The following is a 12,842-nucleotide window of genomic DNA, read 5'->3' as shown; positions in this document are numbered from 1 at the left end:
CATCTCCAGCCTTCCCCTGCCTTCAGACAGCCTTTCAGGGGCACGTATAGCTCATCTTTGAAGAGTAAAGGTCCCCACACTGTCCTTGTATCTTCATCATTTAATGTCAGTGACTATCAATACTGATTTTTGGGGACTGACTGTTATCTTGAAACCAAATTTTTATTGCAGCTTATGCTTCTTTTCCTGCAAAATAGAAATAAAAAAAAACAGCCTCCATTATCTGTATAATGTTATTTGTATAGGTCACTACTATTATTAAAATCAATAACTTTTTCCCTGCTTATCAAAAAATCAGCCTTTTTTAAATGGTCTGCCTTTCCAAACCCTATTGTTATCTTTGTCTCTCCAGTAAACCTGCTCTTAATGCTCCACACCCCCGTAGATAGCCTATTAGAGGAGCGATTTGTCCAAGGACACATTTTCCACCTATGGGATCTTCCCAGACCTGTGATTATATGCACACAGTTTTTGATTACTGACCCTTCCAGTGTTCTAATGAGCAAACATTTGTGCTCAAATTTCCTTAGAAATCATTTCTGCACATTTTATTATTTATTTAGGACATACTGAAATTACCTGTGGTCATTTTCTGCCAAGACTGTTTAATTAACATTTACTGCATCATGTCCCTAATTCTTTACCCAGAACCGTAAGGCACCTCATGCCACTTCTGATCTCTTGGCTTCCCATAATCAAACAACTACTGTCTCCAGTTATTTTTCCAGAGCCTTTGTAAAAATTTCCATTGACAGCATCATTGCCTGTTGATAATGTTGAGTGTATTTTTCCTTTGTCAGAGAATTATGTCTTCTTTGGTAAATGCAAATCTGTGTTTTAAACAGGAATGCATTTTAGTTTCTGATCTTTATCAGAATGTTTGTAAGTGATTCCGCTATTAAACTATGAAAGCATCAGTGTGGAATGTTGTATTTACCTAAAACTTCCCCAGTGCTTTTCACTTCTCAAGTCAGTAATTATAATCATGTTAATGTTTATATTCTGCAACTGACCATTTTCTACCCTGCACTCAAGATTTGCCTTCCCAGGTTTTCTGCCAGCATGATAGGGTGCAAATAAATACTTTATACCTCTGTAAGAGGCACTTCTGTCTTTTTAATAAGTTATTAATGATGACTCAAGCAGTCCTCTCGTTTATGCAGTGATTTATTTTTAAGGGATTACTATTTACACATACAGGAGAAGATTTAGCAAGTTTCCTTCTTAAAATGGCTTTGGCCTTTCAAGCAAGATAAAGATCTCTACTGAGTAAACCACCATTTTTTTTTTTTTTTTTTTTTTTTGAGACACAGTCTCTGTTACCCAGGGTGAAGTGTAGTGGTGCCATGACAGCTCACTGCAGCCTCAACTTCTCAGGCTGAGGTGATCTCCCCGCCTTAGCCTCCCAGGTAGCTGGTACTACAGACATGCATCACCACACCTGGTTAATTTTTTGTAGAGACAGCGTTTCGCTATGTTGCCCAGGCTGGTCTCGAACTCCTGGGTTTAAGCGATCCACCTGCCTCGGCCTCCCAATGTGCTGGGATTACAGTAAACCACCTTTTAATTCTTTTTTTCCCTTCCTTTCTTCCATTATTCCTTACTTCCTTTTTTTCAATCTTATTTCCTCCTTGGTTTTGAAATTGTGTGTGTAGGTATTGGAAAAAGCAGTTTATCTACCATTACATAAAAAGGACGCTTATCAGACCAAGCATTCCTAACCGGAGTCAGTGGACTTATGGAAGGAAAAAACGTCCACAGGTGAGCTTCAAAGGGCAAACTCCCAAGATGTGTACCTTCCAGCAGCTTCCCAGAGACAGAGTTTCATATTGTCAGATCTTAAAGGGATTCAAGGCCTAAAAGGACCCATTGCCATAGACCATCAGTTTCCAAGTGTGATCCTTAGGGATCTCCAAGACCAAGGAGTCTGAAGGGACCTAGGATTTCCTTCATATGTGTCAACAAAAACAACATGCTCAACACAGTCTCTTGCCTGCCACCATGTAAGACATGTCTTTGCTCCTCCTTCACCTTCCACCCTAATTGTGAGGCCTCCCCAGCCATGTGGAACTGTAAGTGAATTCAACCTCTTTTTCGTTATAAATTACCCAGTCTTGGGGATTTTTTCATAGGAGTATGAAAATGGACTAATACAAACAACAGCAAAGAATTTAAATAATGAAATATATTCAATAGCCTGTTTTTATTTAAAAACTTTAAAAAACTATGTTTTAATAACAGCAAAAAGATTCTGTCCTGTTAGTAAGTAAAAACACAATATTTTACATTGTTTTACTCCAACTATAATTTATGCATGCTTTAAAATAGAAATAGTTAATAACCTATTTACATTTTAAATAAATATGCACTGGATATATAGTTGCACAAACCTTTTACTGGTGAGATATGTAATTAAATAAGTTTGGAGATCACTGGAAGAGAAGTAATTGTTCCTCTTACGAATGTGAGAAGCTTTTATTCTAGTTACATTTTTATCACTCAAAACTCTTTTAGGATGCTTGAAATTGCTTTCAAAGCCAATTAAGAAATTATACAATTTCTTCATAACCTCACATCATTTTGTTTTATTAACCAAAAAAGTATATTTTCTATTTTATATACATTAACTTATATTTTCTAATGTATATATTTTATATAATTTCTAATTTATACTCATTACGTGCCAGGCTTGCTTTGCATGTGTACCGTTCCTGAAAAGTTTGTTTCTTTCCTTTTCAACTTTTTTTTTTTCTTTGAGACAAGATCTCACTGTGTTGCCCAGGTTGGAGTACAGTGGCATGATCGTGACTCACTGCAGCCTCAACCTCCCAGGGTCTGGTGATCTTCCCACCTCAGTCTCCCAGGTATCTGGAACTACAGGCACATGCCACCACACTAGGATGATTTTTGTAGTTTTTGTAGAGACAGGGTTTCTCCATGTTGCCCAGGCTAGTCTCAAACTCCTGGGCTCAAGTGATCCTCCTGCCTCAGCCTCCCAAAGTGCTAAGATTATAGGCATGAGCCACTGCAGTCAGCCTGTGTTTTTAATCTTAAAATTTGCAGTTATGGGTCAAGAATTTTGCAGAGAAAATGTAGACCTATGTTAATATTAAATAATGAATTTATTCCATGTTTCAATTTTTTCAGTCAAAAAGATAAAGCACCTAATTTGGCTTAATAATAATTTATTATCTCATGAAGTTTCTAGAATGTTTGAAGATACACCTGGTAACATGAGGGGAAAAGTCAACAGTAAATGTTCTATTTTCAGAAACCTAAACATTGAGAAAATTAATATTGTCAACAAATGTTAGTACTTAGTCTTGTGTCTTCCAATATTTTCATGTTTGTTTTCTCCCTCATTGAGTAGAGAAGGCGTGAAGAATTTCATCATTATATCAAGATGGTGGAGGGAGCTAGTCACCGTTTCTTTTTTCTTTTTTCCTTTCTTTTTTTTTTTGAGATGGAGTTTCACTCGTTATCCAGGCTGGAGTGCAATGATGCGATCTTGGCTCACCACAACCTCCGACTCCCGGGTTCCAGCGATTATCCTGCCTCAGCCTCCTGAGTAGCTGGCATTACAGGCACCCACCACCGTGCCCAGATAATGTTTGTATTTTTAGTAAACACGGGGTTTCACCATGTTGGCCAGGCTGGTCTCGAACTCCTGACCTCAGGAGATCCACCTGCCTTGGCCTCCGAAAGTGCTGGGATTACAGGCATGAGCCACCTCACCCGGCCGCTGGTCACCTTTTCTACTGAATACGGAAGAGGCGCCTATAGGATCGGTTTTGATTATCCATGAGAAAAGAGAGTTTTAGAATGCAGAATAAACTATCAAAGGAGATAGTGAAATCCTTTCTGAAAAATTTTAAGAAAAGGAAAGAGTTTTTTTAAGTGCAGATAAACTTCAAGAGTTTCTTTTCAGTCCTATATTTAAATAACTATGGTATTTTCTGTTTTAGGTTTGTTTTTCTTTCTCCCAAAATATATGGTGTTAAGTTCCAAAATATCTTCAGCCAACTAAGAAATACAAGGAGGGATGGGGGGTGTTATTTTCTTTTTTTTTTAAAGTTAGTAAACAGAGAAAAAGCAATTATTTCTTTTTTAAAATGTATCAAAGAATTGAATGACTTCAGTACAAGAGGCAGTGGGTGTTCAGTAAATAGTAATTTAACTGGTTAGAATCAATAAAAATATGATAACTATGGCTCACAACAGAGCAGAGTCATGTAGTTGCTAAAACATTTGCACAAATACTGTCCACCAAAGGGACCCAGCTCATAAGCACTGAGAAATGACTAATATTTCTCATGTAACTGTATTATTCCTATCTGTTTCATATTTAAATTTAGAGGAAGTTTTAATAGTTCCAAATTCATATAAATCTTTTGAAGTCCATGAACAGTAAGAAGTGCTATTTGATTCTTATTCCTTGATTTTGATATCAGTAATTGTTATACACACTGATGAGCTTTTATCTCCAAATTGTATTTAATACTGCCTAATGCTGGTTGTTTCTTTTGGAGTCCTATAAATCTGGCTGCCAAGAAAAACGATGGCTCTGCTCCGAAACCACAAAGTGGCTTCATTAACATTTAGTGAATCTCAAGCAGAAAGGAACAGTGAATTTCCTGAGGAAGCCATTCTCCAGAATAATAAAGTATTAGCGTTTTTCTCATAGTAGACAAAAGTCATGGGTTTTCCTCCTTGGCAGGGAGCAAACTCAACCTTAAAAAGCAGTGATATTCAACAACAGAAAGACAAATAACCCAATTTAAAACTGGGCAAAGGATTTGAATAGACATTTCTCCAAAGAAGATAATATGTAAGTGACCAATAAGCACATGAAAAGATGATCAACAGCTTTAGCAGCTGGGAAAGTAGATATCAAAACCGAAATATGAAGGTTTGGAGAGGAGGAAGGAATGAATAAACAAAATGGGATTTTTAGGACAGTGAGCCTTCTGTATGCTACTACACGGGTGGATATATGTCATTACACATTTGCTGGACCCATAGAATGTACACCACCAAAAATGGACCCTAATATAAACTATGGACTTTGGATAATGATGTGTCATAATTTGAAACAAATGTACAACTGTGATGTGGGATATTGATAGTAGGAAAGGTTGTGCATGGGGTGCATGGGGTTGGGGGGAGGCAGGGGTGCATGGGGATGGGGGGAGGCAGGGGTATATGAGAACTCTGTACTTTCTGCTCAATTTTGCTGTGAACCTTAAACTGCTCTAGAAAATAGTCTATTAAAAAACGATGAGCTATCACTTGACACCACATGAGTTGTCGATGAAGAGTCAAACTCTGTAAAATATTTGAAGAGATTTATTCTGAGTCAAATATGAGCAACCATGGCCCGTGACACAACCCTCAGGTGGTCCTGAGAACATGAGCCCAAGGTGGTCGAGGTGCAGCTTGGTTTTATATATTTTAGAGAGGCATAAAACATCTATCAAATACATTTAAGAAATACATTGGTTTGGTTCAGAAAGATGAGACAACTCAAAGTGGGGCCTTCCAGGCTATAGGTAAATTTAAATATTTTCGAGTGGACAATTGGTTGAATTTGTCTAAAAAGACTTGGGATCAATAGAAAGGAATGTTCAGGTTAAAGATAAAGGATTGTGGAGAACCAGTTTTATTGTTCAGAGGAATCTCTCAGATAGCAGACCTCAGAGAGAGGGTAGGTTGTAAAATGTTTCTATCAAATCTAAAAGGATGCCTAGCTCTTAGTTGATTATCCACTGGATCTACAAAGAAAGGAAGGAAAACGAAAGGGGAGGGGGATTTTCTATGGAATGTGGATTTTTCCCACAAGAGGCTTTGCAGGGCAATTTCAAGGCATGGCAAGGAAATATATTTTGGGGCTAAATATTATTTCCTTGTCTCATAATGTTACGCCAGAGTCAGACTGAAAAGCAAGTCACAATATACATGGTCAAATAAAAGCCATCTGATGAGGATCCAAGGTTTGTAGGACATGACTCCCCAGACCTCTTAGGTAGGAATTTGGGCAAGATAAAAATCAGAGCTTAGTCCTCGAACTATAGTCAAAAGATAGACAATAACAAGTTTTGTTAAGGATATGGAAAATTGGAACCCTCGAACATTGCTGGTAGGAATGTAAAATGGTACAGCTGCTTTGGAAAACCATTTATCTGTGTCTTAAATAGTTAAATGTACACCTAGCAGCTATGCCACTCCTATGTACTTAAGAGAAAATAAAACATATATTCATACAAAAACTCATATGAACAGTCTGGCAGGTACCTGGAGTGTTAAATGGAGTTACCACATGACCCAACATTTCTACTCCTAGGTATATACCTGTAATAGTTTGCTAGAGCTGCCATAACAAAATACCACAGACTGAGTAAATTAAACAACAGAAATTTATTTCTTACAGTTTTGGAGGCTGGCAGTTGAAGATTACAGTGCTGGCAGGTCTGTTTTCTTCTAAGATCTCTCTCCTTTCTTGCAGATGGCTGTTTTCTGTGTCCTCACATGGTCTTTCCCTGTGCAGACAGGCCCCTGATGGCTTTTTATAAGGACACTATTCATACGGGATTAGAGCCCCCCATCCTAGCAGCTTTACTTTAGCATAACCACCTCTGTACACACCTTATCTTTAAATAGTTACATCCTGAGATACTAGGGGTTGGGACTTCAAATTATGAATTTGGTGGAGCCACAGTTCAGCCTATAATAATAATGGAGAGAAATGAAAACATGTGCTCATAGAAAAACTTTTATGTGAATATTTATAGCAGCATTATTTATAGTAGGCAAAGTGGAAACAACCCAAATGCCCATCAAATGATAAATGGATAAATCAAATATGGTTATACTTCTAATAGAATATGATTTGGACAAAAAGGAAATGAAATATTTATACATGCTACAACATGGATGAACCTTAAAAACATTATGCTAAGAGAAAAAAAAAAACACTCCCAAAATACTGTATATTTCTGTTTATAAGAAATGTCTAGAATAGGCAAATCTTTATTTTTTTTAGAGATGGGTTCTCACTCTGTCACCCAGATGGGAGTGCAGTAGCAGTATCATAATTCACTGCAGCCTCAAACTCCTGGGCTTAAGCGATCCTCCTGCCTTGGCCTCCTCAAGTAGCTGGAACTATAGGTGTACACCGCCACTCCTCTAAGAACAGGCAAATCTTTAGAGACAGAAATTACATTAGTGGTTGCCCAGGACTAGGAGAGGAACTGGAGTGACTGCTAATGGGCATGGGGTTTCTTTATGGAGTAATGAAAGTGTTCTAAATTTAGACTGTAGTGTGATAGTTGCACAACTTTGTGAATCTACTAAAAACCATTGACTTGTACACTTTAAATGGCTGAATTTCATGGTGTGTGAATTGTATCTCGAAGATATTTTTGAAACATTTTTAAAGTAGCACAAAAGCTTATTTTAAAAAATATCATTTGGCATGCAAAACTTCAGCAGAGCCAATTGTAGATGAAAATGAGACAGATGGCCTTCAAAATATGAAGCACACATTGTAAAGAATGTTGTACTCCAGGTCTGTGAATCTTACTGATATCTGGTAGGCACAGTTAAAATGTTGTAGCATCTGGAATTGCGGGCTGTAATTGAAACTCAACTGAAGAGCTTTCTGTGGAGCTGGAATGACCAGACAATGCATAAAGTTGTTAAACATGAAACAAAGATAACTATTATCTTTTAAAAACCTTTCAACCCTCATGACATTCTTGGGTGAAGGTCTAATCTGGCACACTTGCTAACTTCTAATAAAGAATCAAATGGTCTTCCAACTCACATAATGACTAATTCTAAAGCATGCAACCTCAAAGTACTACATTCTCCCTGTTCTAGAAATACAACCCTAGAGGGCCAGTCTTCCTTCAGCATTCAAATATTGAGTAGAACAACTGAACTGTAAGCTTCAGCTAAAGGAATGCAACTGTGATTTGAGCTGTGGAATGTCTATGGCATAAGTCAAGAATTCTCACCCTCAGCACTACTGGTTGACATTTTGGGCCAGGCAATTCTTTCTTCTGGGGCCTGTCCTATGCATTATAAGATTGAGCAGCATCCCTAGACTCTACCCATCAGATGCCAGAAACACACTCCACCCCCAAGCTTTGACAACCAAAAATGTTTCCAGACATTTCCAATATCTCCTGGGGCTTAAATCAAGAACCACTGGCATAAGCCAAGGAAGAACTAACCATTTACCATGGTACAGGTTGAGTATCCCATATCTTGGGACCAGTAGTGTTTTGGATTTCAGATTTTTGAATATTTGCATTATATGCTTACTGGTTGAGCATCTGAAATCCAAAATGCATTTCCCTTGAGCCTTATATCAGTGCTCAAAAGGTTTAAGTTTTGAAGCATTTCAAATTTGGGATTTTGGGGATGCTAATCTGCAATAACATAGACCATGTACCAAAAGAAAAAAATCGATATGTTTAATTTATACTTCATTTATTCAAGCTCAGTGGAGTTGAATATTCAGAATATTCAGAATATTATGCAAAAACCAGTTTCCTTGATCATACTACGTTTTGATGACCGTAATCATTGACAAGTTTATTCAGGAGATTTTCATATGTTGCTCTAAAATTTAAACCCAATGCTGAAGTGCCAGCTTGGAGCCACAGAAGGAATGAGCTGTTTGTATTCTATTAAAAGACTGCCCTTGAAAATTTACAGATGAAAAAATTTCAAGGGGATAAAAATGTGATTTTAAAATCAATTTTGCCACCTAGTAAAGGATTTGCTAAATAGATAACTATGAGGTGATGGATGTGTTAATTATCTTGATTTTGGTAATCATTTCAGAATGTATATGTATATCAAAACATTACATTATACACCTTAAATATGTACAATTTTTGTATGTCAATTATACCTCAATAAAGCTCAGAGTAAAAAAAAATGCTGTCATTAACGGAGAGTTTGCAAATACACTCAGTCTTTATCATTAAGGACACAGACACCAGGCGGCATGATGGAACTCACTTTCATTGTCCTTCTAGCCTATCAACTGAATCACATAAGAATGAAAGATGAAGTAAAGTTTTGATACAGTGTACTTCAAGGTTTTTAAATGTGAATTTATTGCATTCTGAAACTATGGTGTAGATGACATCTGCCCACACATTATTATTATTATTATTATTATTATTATTATTATTTTATTTATTTATTTGTTTTTTTTTGAGATGGAGTTTCGCTCTTGTTGCCCAGACTGGAGTGCGATGGCACGATCTCGGCTCACTGCAACCTCCTCCTCCTGGATTCAAGCGATTCTCCTGCCTCAGCCTTCCCAGTAGCTGGGATTACAGGCTTGCTCCACCATGCCCCACTAATTTTGTATTTTTAGTAGAGACGGAGTTTCCCCATGTTGGCCAGGCTGGTCTCGAACTCCTGACCTCAGGTGATCCACCTGCCTCAGACTCCCAAAGTGCTGGGATTACAGGCGTGAGCCACTGCGCCCAGCCTGCCCACACATTTTGATGTCATAATACTAACATAACATCACTTTGTGATATTAATTTTGTGACACTGAAAAGTCTTCACCTGTCTCAAGAGGACCCTAAGTAGACCATGCCTCTGGCTTCTAGAGGCTGGGACTACATAGTTTCTAACTTTTCGTTCTTTATTTTCATCCTCTTCCTTCCTTCCTTCCTTCCTTCCTTACTCTAACAACTGTTACTGAGACACTAAAACTGACATCATCACTGACACTTAGCAATTACAGTATGCTGCTGGGAAGCATGGGCATGCTGGTTTCTTCTCATAACAGGAATAGGAGGCTTACCAGGAACCCTCCCTAGAATTTATGTCCATGATTTTGGCTATAGATGACCATTAAAGCAATATAAGGTCATAACCAGTAAAGTCTTCTCCTGTAACTTTCAGAAAATAAAATGAACTTAACTGGAAGTTGTGTCAATTGATAGTGTAAGAATAAACAGACTGGCTATTTTCTATAATCTCGGTAAATGGCATTCATCCTTTTTTCTTGCTCAAGGAAAAAACTCTGGAGTCATCCTAGTACTTTTTCTTCTCTCATCCTTCACATCTAATCCACCAGCCAATCAAGCCCACCTTCAAAATACATCTAGACTCTGACCACTTTTCATCATCTCCACAGCTACCACCTAGTCCCTGACATAATCACTCTTTTTTTTTTATTTCCAACTTTTAAGTTCAGGGATACATGTGCAGGATATGCAGGTTTGTTACATAGGTAAATGTGTGCCATGGTGGTTTGCTACACAGATCATCCTATCACCCAGGTATTAAGCCCATTATCCAATAGTTATTCTTCCTGATCCTCTCCCTCCTCCCACTCCCTACTCTCCAACAGGCCCCAGTGTGTGTTGTTCCCCACCATGTGTCCATGTATTCTCATCATTTAGCTCCCACTTGTAAGTGAGAACATGCAGTATTTGGTTTTCTGTTCCTGTGTAAGTTTGCTAAGGATGATGGCCTCCAGCTCCATCCATGTCCCTGCGAAGCATGTGACCTGATTCCTTTTTATGGCTGCATAGTATTCCATGTTGTATATGTACATTTTCTTTATCCAGTCTATCACTGATGGGCATTTAGGTTGATTCTATGTCTGCTATTGTAAATAGTGCTGCAATAAACATATATGTGCATGTGTCTTTATAAGAAAATGATTTATATTCCTTTGAGTATATAACCAGTAATGAGATTGCTGGGTAGAATGGTATTTCTGCCTCTTTGTCTTTGAGGAATCACCAGACTGTTTTCCACAATGGTTGAACTAATTTACACTCCCACCAATAGTATTAAAGTGTTCCTTTTTCTTCACATCCTCATCAGCATCTGTCATTTTTTGACTTTTTAATAATCGCCATCCTGAATGATGTGAGATGGTATCTCATTGTGGTTTTGATTTGCATTTATCTAATAATTAGTGATGTGAAGGCTTTTTTCATGTTTGTTAGCCATATGTATGTCTTCTTTTGAGAAGTGTCTGTTCATGTCCTTTGCCCATTTTTTAATGGGGTTGCTTTTTTTTTGTAAATTTGTTTAAGTTCCTTATAGATTCTGGATATTAGGCCTTTGTCAGATACATAGATTGCAACAATTTTCGCCCATTCTGTAGGCTGTCTATTTACTCTGTTGATAGTTCCTTTTGCTGTGCAGAAGCTCTTTAGTTTAATTAGGCCCATTTGCTAATTTTTGCTTTTGTTGCAATTGCTTTTAGTGTTTTCATCATGAAATCTTCGCCAATGCCTATATCCTAAATGGTATTGCCCAGGTTTTCTTCTAGTGTTTTTATAGTTTGGAGTTTTACATTTAAGTCTTTAATCCATCTTGAGTTGATTTTTGTATAAGGCATAAGGAAGGTTCCAGTTTCAATATCCTGCATATGGCTAGCTAGTTCTCCCAGCACCATTTATTAAATAGGGAATCCTTTCTCCATTGCTTGTTTTTGTCAGGTTTGTCAAAGATGAGACAGTTGTAGGTGTGCAGTCTTATTTCTGGATTCTCTATTCTTTTCCATTGGTCTATGTGTCTGTTTTTGTACCAGTACCATGCTACTTTGGTTACTGTAGCCCTGTAGTATAGTTTGAAGTCAGCTAGCCTGATGCCTCTACTTTTGTTCTTTTTGCTAAGGATTGCTTTCAGTATTCAGGCTCTTTTTTGGTTCCATATAAATTTCAAAATAGTTTTTTCTAATTCTGTGAAGAATGTCAATGGTAATTTAATGGGAATGACATTGAATTTATAAGTTGCTTTGGGAAGTATGACCATTTACATAATATTGATTCTTCCTATCCATGAGCATGGAACGTTTTTCGATTTGTTTGCATCATCTCTGATTTCTTTGAGCAGTGCTTTGTAGTTCTCCTTGAAGAGGTCCTTCACTTCCCTTGTTAGCTGTATTCCTAGGTATTTTATTCTTTTTGTGGCAATTGTGAATCAAAGTTCATTCATGATTTGGCTCTTGGCTTGCCTATTATTAGTGTATAGCAATTTTTGCACTTTGATTTTTTATCCTGAGACTTTGCTGAAGTTTAAGAAGCTTTTGGGTTGAGATAATGGGTTTTCTAGATATAGGATTATGTCATCTGCAAAAAAAGATAGTTTGACTTCCTCTTTTCCCATTTAAATACTCTTCATTTTTTTCTCTTGCCCAATTGCCATGGCCATAACTTCCAATACTATATTGAATAGGGGTTGGGAGAGAGGGCAAACTTGTCCTGTGCTGGTTTTCAAGGAGAATGCTTTCAGCTTTTGCCCATTCAGTGAGGACACTGGCTGTGAGTTTGTCATAAATGGCTCTAATTATTTTGAGGTATGTTCCATCAATACCTAGTTTATTGAGAGTTTTTAACATGAAGGAATGAGGATTTTTATCGAAGGCCTTTTCTGCATCTATTTAGATAATCTTGTGGTTTTTGTCCATCGAATGAAGAGCCTAAGAAGAAAAATCACATGAACATATCAGTAGGTGCAAAAAGAAAGCATTTTACAAAATCCAACACCCATTCTTTGTAAAAACTCTTAGTAAATTACAAATAAAGAGGAACTTCCTCAACCTGATAAAGGATATCTACAAAAACCCTACAGCTAACATCATATTTAATGGTGAGAAACTTGAAACTTTCCCACTCAGATCAGGAACAAAGCAAGGATACTCCCTCTTACCAGTCCTTTTCAACATTGTTCTTGAAGTCCTAGTTAATGCTACACAACAAAAGGAAATAAAAGGTATACAGATTGGGAAAAAAGAAATGAAACCGTCTTTGTTCACAGATGACATGATCATGTATGTAGAAAATCTGAGG

The 12,842-nt window shown here is 37.3% G+C and overlaps 1 long non-coding RNA gene across 1 annotated transcript in view; it reads right to left on the bottom strand.

Moving 5' to 3' along the window:
- Positions 1-3,412: 3,412 nt before the first annotated feature.
- LOC103891017 (uncharacterized) overlaps positions 3,413-12,842 on the bottom strand; it is a 61,340-nt gene continuing 51,910 nt past the window's right edge. Inside the window, exon 3 of the long non-coding RNA XR_008526519.2 lies at positions 3,413-12,472. This is a non-coding gene — a long non-coding RNA (uncharacterized LOC103891017). The remainder of the gene's footprint in view (positions 12,473-12,842) is intronic.

Source organism: Pongo abelii, chromosome 5 (genome assembly GCF_028885655.2).
Source record: "Pongo abelii isolate AG06213 chromosome 5, NHGRI_mPonAbe1-v2.0_pri, whole genome shotgun sequence".
Lineage (NCBI taxonomy): Eukaryota > Metazoa > Chordata > Mammalia > Primates > Hominidae > Pongo > Pongo abelii.
This window is presented reverse-complemented; position numbering and strand designations above follow the sequence as displayed.